We start from the raw sequence: 7,704 nt of genomic DNA on the forward strand, positions 1-7,704 counted from the left end.
ACGTGGTGGCTAGTGATTGGCTTGCTAGCCGTATAAAATTCTGTGCGACTTCCGCCCAAGTCAGAGAACTTTGAGCAAGCTGCAGAGTGCCTTTGAAGATTCCTGACTTGCGGCTGAGCTGATCGATAGCCTGATCACCTATCGATTCTTCTCCCCATCGCCGAGCACAATCCTTCGGCGTACCCTTTTCCCTGCCGGCCTGACTCATGTACGGATTCGCTGGCCTGAGCCTTGCCAGCTGGAGCAACTCGTGTAGTTGTTTAAGTGACCGGACCACCTGCGTCGTGACTATTAGTGGCGTAAGTAAAGCTTTTTGCAACCAATACGCTTTGTCTGCCTCTCCATTCACCAGCCCGCCCAACGACCGAGTAATTTCTAAATCACCTCAAGTCGGCTCCGGCCGTCTGAGAGCTTCAAGTAGCCTTGCAGCTGAAATCCCTATAGGCTAGGGACAGAAGTTACATACAATCTGGTTTAAGTGATCAGAAGCTGGTTTAAACCCATAATAGGTCAGAACCTCAGCACACACAAACCAGTTTCAAGATGGCTGAAACTGGTTTAAGATAAACCTGGTTGAATGTTGTATCAGACTTAATTGATTTGGGTCAAACCAGTTTATTAAACTTCTACCCCTGACCCATTTCTGGTTCAAGTTAAATTATAGTCTCCCAGCATGAGGGTGTCCCTGCCCCACTATTCCCTACCTGGAGCAGTGAGAGCTGGCTGACAAGGGGGCCGGGGTTGGGGAGGCCAAGCCTGGCTGCAGATGCTTAGACTAACATGAAATACTGAATCAGCTCAGCCTTGGGCTCTTTGACTGTCTGTACTTAGCCATAAAGACCTAAATACCCTTGGTCCTACTAACGTAAGGGGCTGCACCCCCTCCCACCCCCACCCTTGCTTCCTGTTCACCACCGGGGATTCTGGTTTCCTTTGTTTAAAAAAAAATCCCAAATCTCTGATTTAAAAAAATCAAAATTTCTCTGATTAAAAAACTCAAAATCCGTGTTTTTTCCATTATTACAATGAAATACCACTATACATATAGGGCATTTATACACATACATTTGTTTTTTCTGACACACCAGATATCCAGCATGTCGGAGCAGACTCTATTAATTGAGTCTGCAGAGCATGTGAGCTGATGTGTCTGGTGCTGCATCACGTGCATTTGTATAAACGGTGAAATGCATGTCAGTGCTGAGAAAATGGCAGTGGTGCGCTTTTGAACTAAAACACCTTTTAAAAGCTGTGGTGCTGCAGCACAAGTATGTGTACACATGCTCCTAGATATTAGTTGAACATAGTGCCTCAATCATTATTAAAATAAATAAATAAATCTAAATACCTGTATCTTTTGTTGGGATTTTTATCCTGGAAAATCATCACCCCCTGATCGTTTGCTCACTGGGACATGGGTCTAGCTGTAACTGTCCCCGCTGTTGTTTATGGTGCTGAGCATCCCTGATACGTCAGTGCCCTGCCCCTGCCTATGCTGTTACCCCTCACTCCTAAGGCAGAACCCTTCAAGTCCTGCTGTTGCCCTCATTCCCTAGCTGCCAGGGTTATGGGACCTGGCAAATGCATCCTGCCCACTCCCTCTTTCCTGTCCAGTGGGTGCCAGCTGCAGCCAGCCAACAGCACCCAAGCCCTGGCTGCTGTTTATGGGAGGCAGCGGCTGCCATGGCCAGAGCAGAAGGGGGACCATGGAGCCTGGGCTCCCCCTGCCCCTGCAAACAGGCTGCATGAGTGTGTGGTGCTAAGCCTGTGGGGTATGGCGGGGAGTATGCGGGCTTTCCACCATGGAGTTAAGGGTTCCCTGCCCTGCTTTCCCCCTCCTCCAAGGGGCCTCCATGACCCAGCAGGCAGGACCCAGCATGGTCAGACAGGGTGATATGGGACCACTCAGTGCTGCCACTACTGGGACCTCTGTGCCAGCCATGCCACCATGGTGAGGTGTTCCCTGCCTGCCTGGCAGCTGTGGAGGCAGTGATGGTAGCATGGAGTTTTGCTCCCCTGCTATTGTCAGGCAGGAAGGATGTGCCTCACCTTGGTGGCATGGCTGGTGCAGGGCTCCTGTCAGCACTGAGTCTCCCTGCCCCACTCTACCCTCCTATGCTGGGTCCTGTCTGTAGGGCTGTAGAGGCAGCTTCCACCTGGTGCTGGTAAGCTCCATGCCCCACTGTCAGTGCAAAAATCAGGGGAGACGCATCCACCCCATGTTCCCCAAAGTGTGACCAAAGGGCATACCTGGACTGTGCCCTGATGGTCCCCAAGCCCTGGCCCTCCAACACCCCCATTCTATAGACTTACTTTTATCCAGCTGCCAGGGCTGCTCCAACCACGTTGACTGGTTGTATTGCCAGCCGTGTGTGTGTGTGTGTGTGTGTGTGCATGCATGCACACGAACATGGCACCCCCTGCCTCTGATGGCCTTCCCTCTGTTCCTTCACCCCCAATCATCCCCTTGCAGGCTAAAACTCTGTAGCCTGCAAGGGGAAACCTATGGGTTCCTGCTTTAAAGGGGAAAATCTGGACCCCTGTTCATGGATATGCCTAAAATCAGATGAGAGCCATGCCCTTCGAGTACCAGCTGTGAGCTAAGTTCATCTGGCAAGAGTACATGGAACTCCATTCTTAGTGGTGGCCTCTAAGCATTGGAATTCTGTTTTCCTTTGAGACAAGTCAAAGCCTGAGCACCCCTTGGAAGCAGTGCAAAATCTTTTTGTTTGGACAGGTTTTTAGCAAGTGGGATTAAGTTTTGGTCATCCTGTGAAATTGTTTTATTAGTCATTTAATATGTTTTTATGACTTGTTTTTATCATTGGCTACTCTGAGCCTTTTTGGGGGAAGGGTGGCATAGAAAGCAAGTAAATAAATCAAATTAATAGATCCCTATGCAAATGTGTAAGCCAAGTACATTGTCTACAGATCAGAAGAAGACTGATTTCTTGAATTTGGGGTATGGGACTCAGCCTTGAGGGAATAAAATAGTCTTTTTTATACCCAAGACATGTAAAGCCTTGATCGGTTAGTTTATGAAATTCTTACTATCGCAACTCCCAGGCAGAGCATAAAGAAAAAATATCATTGTCTATTAAATAAAAAATTGCTGACTATCTCAACGTAGCTAATCAAACACGGGGTTGGGGGGGTGGGGAAGTATCGCAAATATCACTTTGCATTTTCCTATCCCAGGATAAAGGCGACTGCAAGGCTTAAGTTTGGCGCAAACTATAAACTTCTGAAGCCTCCATGAACGCATAGTATGTATCATTTGTGTGTGTTCGTATATGTATACGTGTGTGTATTAAGCCAGGGAAAATCATTATAAAACCTTTTAAAATAAGTGAAAATGACTGTTTGGTGGGTTTGTTTAGAAAAAATAATTCTTCTCCTTGTACGTAGAGTATTATAATGATTTTCTGGCACAAGTATGTAGGAAATGATTGAATCAATTGACATTTCTCCATCTACAGTGATCAAAATAGTTCTAGTTGTTTATTTGCAACTAATTGTTTCATTGCTTGAGGTGTTGATCAAGAGTAATGAAAGATCAAAATAACAAATTATCACATTTTATAAGTTTAGATGCTGGGTCAGTTAAGCATTTTGGCTACATGTTTATTGAGGATACTCATAATACATTTGTTCTAATTCTGTGCTCCTTATTTAAAAAAAGAAAAGAAAAAAGAGCTTTGTTTATATTGGGTTCTTAACAGGATGGAGCCCTTTGCTCAGGAGGGCTGAGCAATGGGCTTGACTTCTTATCAGTCAAGCTAATGTTTAAACTCTTGACAAGGTTTTTTCCTTTAACTTATTAGAGATGTCTTCAGTAGGACTCTTTTTCTTTCATTAGAGATTATACTTTAAACTTGACTTTTTGGCTTCTCAGCTGATATCTTCCCTTAAATAGAAGATGTGTCCAGTTCTGTCCCTGTTATTCTTATTTAGGCTGTCAGCTTTACATACAGTGAAAGGAGTCCTGGATATTTTTCCCCCTCTAGTCACTTATATTAGATTTTTTTTTTAAATCCCTTCTAAAGATTTCTCTGAAAAGTGTTTCAATCTTAAGCATCAGGTTCTCAAAGTTTGCCAAGATACATTTCTTGTGTATAGCTTTTTTTGTCCCTTTTTATAATACTACTAATGGAGTTGTTTAATTGCTTTAGTTCTTCTCTTCCGCTATATGGATTGCCTTCTGAATGTCCTTTCTAAACAAACAGCGATGACAAATGTTTTACAATTTCAATATCAAATTGACCTTGTCAATTTGCTTTTCAAACTTTTACTCTTAAGTCTAAGGGTACTTGTAGATATGTTGGATGCTTCCTCCGAAGCGTTGTAATTACAGTGCATTGGAGCAGACTCGATTAATTGAGTCTGTTGGAGCATGCTAATTAGCATGCTCCAGCAGCCTCAGCATCTTGCATACTCAGCATCCCTGTGCTTCAAAATGGTGATGGAGACACTTTAACTTAAGCTTCCTGAAGCACAGGGTGCTGAATAAATGAGACAGTGTGGGTGCTTTAATTAGAGCTGCTCCCAAGAGTGCCCCTCCCCCATCCCCTGGAGCATGCATGAAGACTATCTTCGTTTCTTAATTCTCCACACCCCCAATGGATGGTTCATCAAAACTGAAGCATTCTTATGAGTTCCCTTACCCTTTCCTGAGATATATTCTCAACCTTCACTGCAGCATAAGAGAATGTGTATCTGTTTTACATTTGAAGGGTTTATATAGGTATCTGGGGACAGATGACAGTTAGAGGTCCAAAGCAAAGCAGTGAGATGAAGCATACAAGGGGAAAAAGGAGTATTAGCCCTCCAAAACATGGGAGATCTGCACAGTTGTTTAACAATAGGAAGCTTATCCACAGACACTGGGAAATCATCCTCCTTTGTTTTCATGAGCTTTGTACTCTGCTCCCATCTGCTCCCATTCAGTTTTGCTTCTCTGCCAACTTTCTAATATCAACAGAATGTGAAGCAGATCTTAACAGGTCAAAGAGAACCATTGGCATGCTGTGTAATAGGGACCACCAGAGTTTCTTCAGACTTAACAAAAAAATGCTAAGTGACATAATTTTCATGCTTCATGCACCTGTGGTTTGCTTTATAAGGTATCATCTTCCTTTATGATTATGACATTTCTTTGATCCCAGCGGGGAGTGAAAATGGGCCATAAAAAAGAGAGAATTATGAATTTCATTATGTTTGTGAATACAATCGCAACATTGCATTGCCCTTTTACTCTCTGTTTGGTAAAATGTATTGTAGAACTGGCAAAGGAGGTAGTGGGCAACAATATTGATGCACTGGTAGAGTCCAATGCAGTTATCAGGCATCAGAATTTCTCTGCGGTATGTAGTAGAGACGCAATAAATTAATTTTCCAATTATGACTAATATTAAATGTTGTGTTGAATCCTATATAACATGTAAACCTTTCAGGCTTACCCGTTTTAAAGGACCTGTTCAGCTGATGAACACCGCTGGTTTCCTTGGTCTTGCTAGACATTTCAACATCTTGAGTTCTTAGATTTTCATTTCATACATTCAACCAGGTTTATCTCAAATTGGTTTCAGCCATTTTCAAACTGGTTTATGTGCATTGACCATCTGTTCTGTTACAGGTTTAAGCCAGTTTCTGATTAGGTAAAGCAGTTTATGTCTAATGTCTGTTCCTAGCCTTTTGGTATTCCACAGTTGGGTTGAATGAAGGCTGTCCTCAATATGAGTCTAGAACAAGCCTCAGACTCATTTTGCTCTATATGAATCTTCTCTGAATTTGTATTAACATATTTTAACTGATCTAATAGTCTTCCAATATGAGGGCGGTCTATGAGAGGAGGTTTTGTGGAGGAGACCCCTGTGAGGGGGTACTTGATCTAAGTCAAAAACCATAATAATTACTTGGTCATCCACCACAAGCATGTAAAACAAGCATCTGTGGTGGCTTTTCCTCCTGGTCAAGGATGATCACTCCTATGGGTCAAGTAAAGGGTTGTAAATTGTGAGTAAACTGAGTTTTGCAAACAAACATTATTCCTTGTACTGTAGCATGTAAATACACCTCAGATAAAAGAAGGGTCAGAGAGCCAAGAGTGAAGTATTTCTCTTGTAAGCTTCTGAAAAGCATTGAAAGGGTACAAAATAATAGATCTTTTTGTTTGAATAGAAGAGATCTGAGGCCTTGTATTAAGAGAAATTGTATTAAAATGTATGTACTAGGAACAGTTCTAAGAAGACTAACCAATATTTTATTTATTATTATAATTAATGTTTGTATAGTAGTAGGCCTAGGAGATCAAATCAGGTATTGAGACCTCTTTGGGCTATACACTGTACAAGCAAGAATTATGGCCCCAACAACTTAACTGATCTAAAAATCTTTCATATTATTAAGTTGTTAACCCTAGTTTTTACAGTGATGAAAACCTGATTAGTCTCATTGATTGAAAGAAGATAAGCAATCAACTTGAGATGTACATTTTGCTAGTCCCTTTTTAACATTTTCTCAGTTTCAGAAGAGAGGTTTTCTAAACCTCAGAAAACTTTCTGTATTCCTTTAAATTTCTATTTCTTAAACTTTCAGAATTTCTCTTCAAAGGGATATTGGCTACCTGTTGACTCATTGCCTTCATTCTACAGGAGTTCCCTCTTTCACATGTCTCTCCAAATGGTTTGCATTAATTTCTTGGAATAAAAATAGTGAAGAGGCTGAAATGATTGAAGTTCATCTCTATGTTCAAGAATAGGTTGAAAGGGATCTGTATAATGGTCTTTCCTCCCTGTAACATGTTTAGAGTCTATAATTTATTTCTGCTGTGTGTTTGGTTTGGTTTGGTTTGGTTTGGTTTGGTTTGGTTGAGGGGTGGGGTTGGCATGTGGGTTTTTTTAGGGCGGGGGGCAGTTTAGCTCTTTCATTTACAAAGACCCAGACCACCATATCCCATTGCCACTATGGGTTTCCTTAAAGATGCATTATTTTTTTATGTAGAATGCAGGTGCTAACTTTTCATTTTCTGGGCAAGAGCTCTGGTTCAAAATCTCTTCAGGCCCATGGAGGTACTTAGTTTGGGGGCAGTGGACATTGCTATATACTGATGTGCTTAAAACATTTAACAGCTAATCCATTTTTGAGAAATGTAGGCTCAGACTTAACTTTTTTTGTCTGTTAGATTTAACTGTTTGCCAGTGTGCAAAGCCCATTAGGTTAAAAGAAGCTTCACTATTCTACCCTTTAATTAGATGGTTCCTATTATAGCTTCATGGAAGAATTCCAGAGGACTTGTAATGAGATTTACTACAATACATCATTGTCCTAACTTCTCTGAACAATGGATGGTACTGGAGCACAAAATTATAGCTAACCAAGCAATGAACAATGGCAAGATGATACAGAAATACTATCCTAACACTTACAGAGTAAGTGATCTAAGGATAGTGACTACACAGCTTGAGTTAATGAACAAAACCAATAATTCTAGGCAAACGTATACCTCCAAAATTGATATTTCATTCTAGGAATGAGGAAAGACTCATACAGTTCTTATTTTGCCTCAAAATAGCAATTGGCAAATTTTGTTTGCAGTTGGATGCAAAATAGTTTGCTGGTATTTAATTTTACACAAGTGAAAATGTCATATTTAATTGTAATTCTGCTTTGCAAAATGACTTTGTAAAATAGTTTCATGGAGTT

Source organism: Alligator sinensis, unplaced genomic scaffold (genome assembly GCF_000455745.1).
Source record: "Alligator sinensis unplaced genomic scaffold, ASM45574v1 scaffold787_1, whole genome shotgun sequence".
NCBI classification, from domain to species: domain Eukaryota; kingdom Metazoa; phylum Chordata; order Crocodylia; family Alligatoridae; genus Alligator; species Alligator sinensis.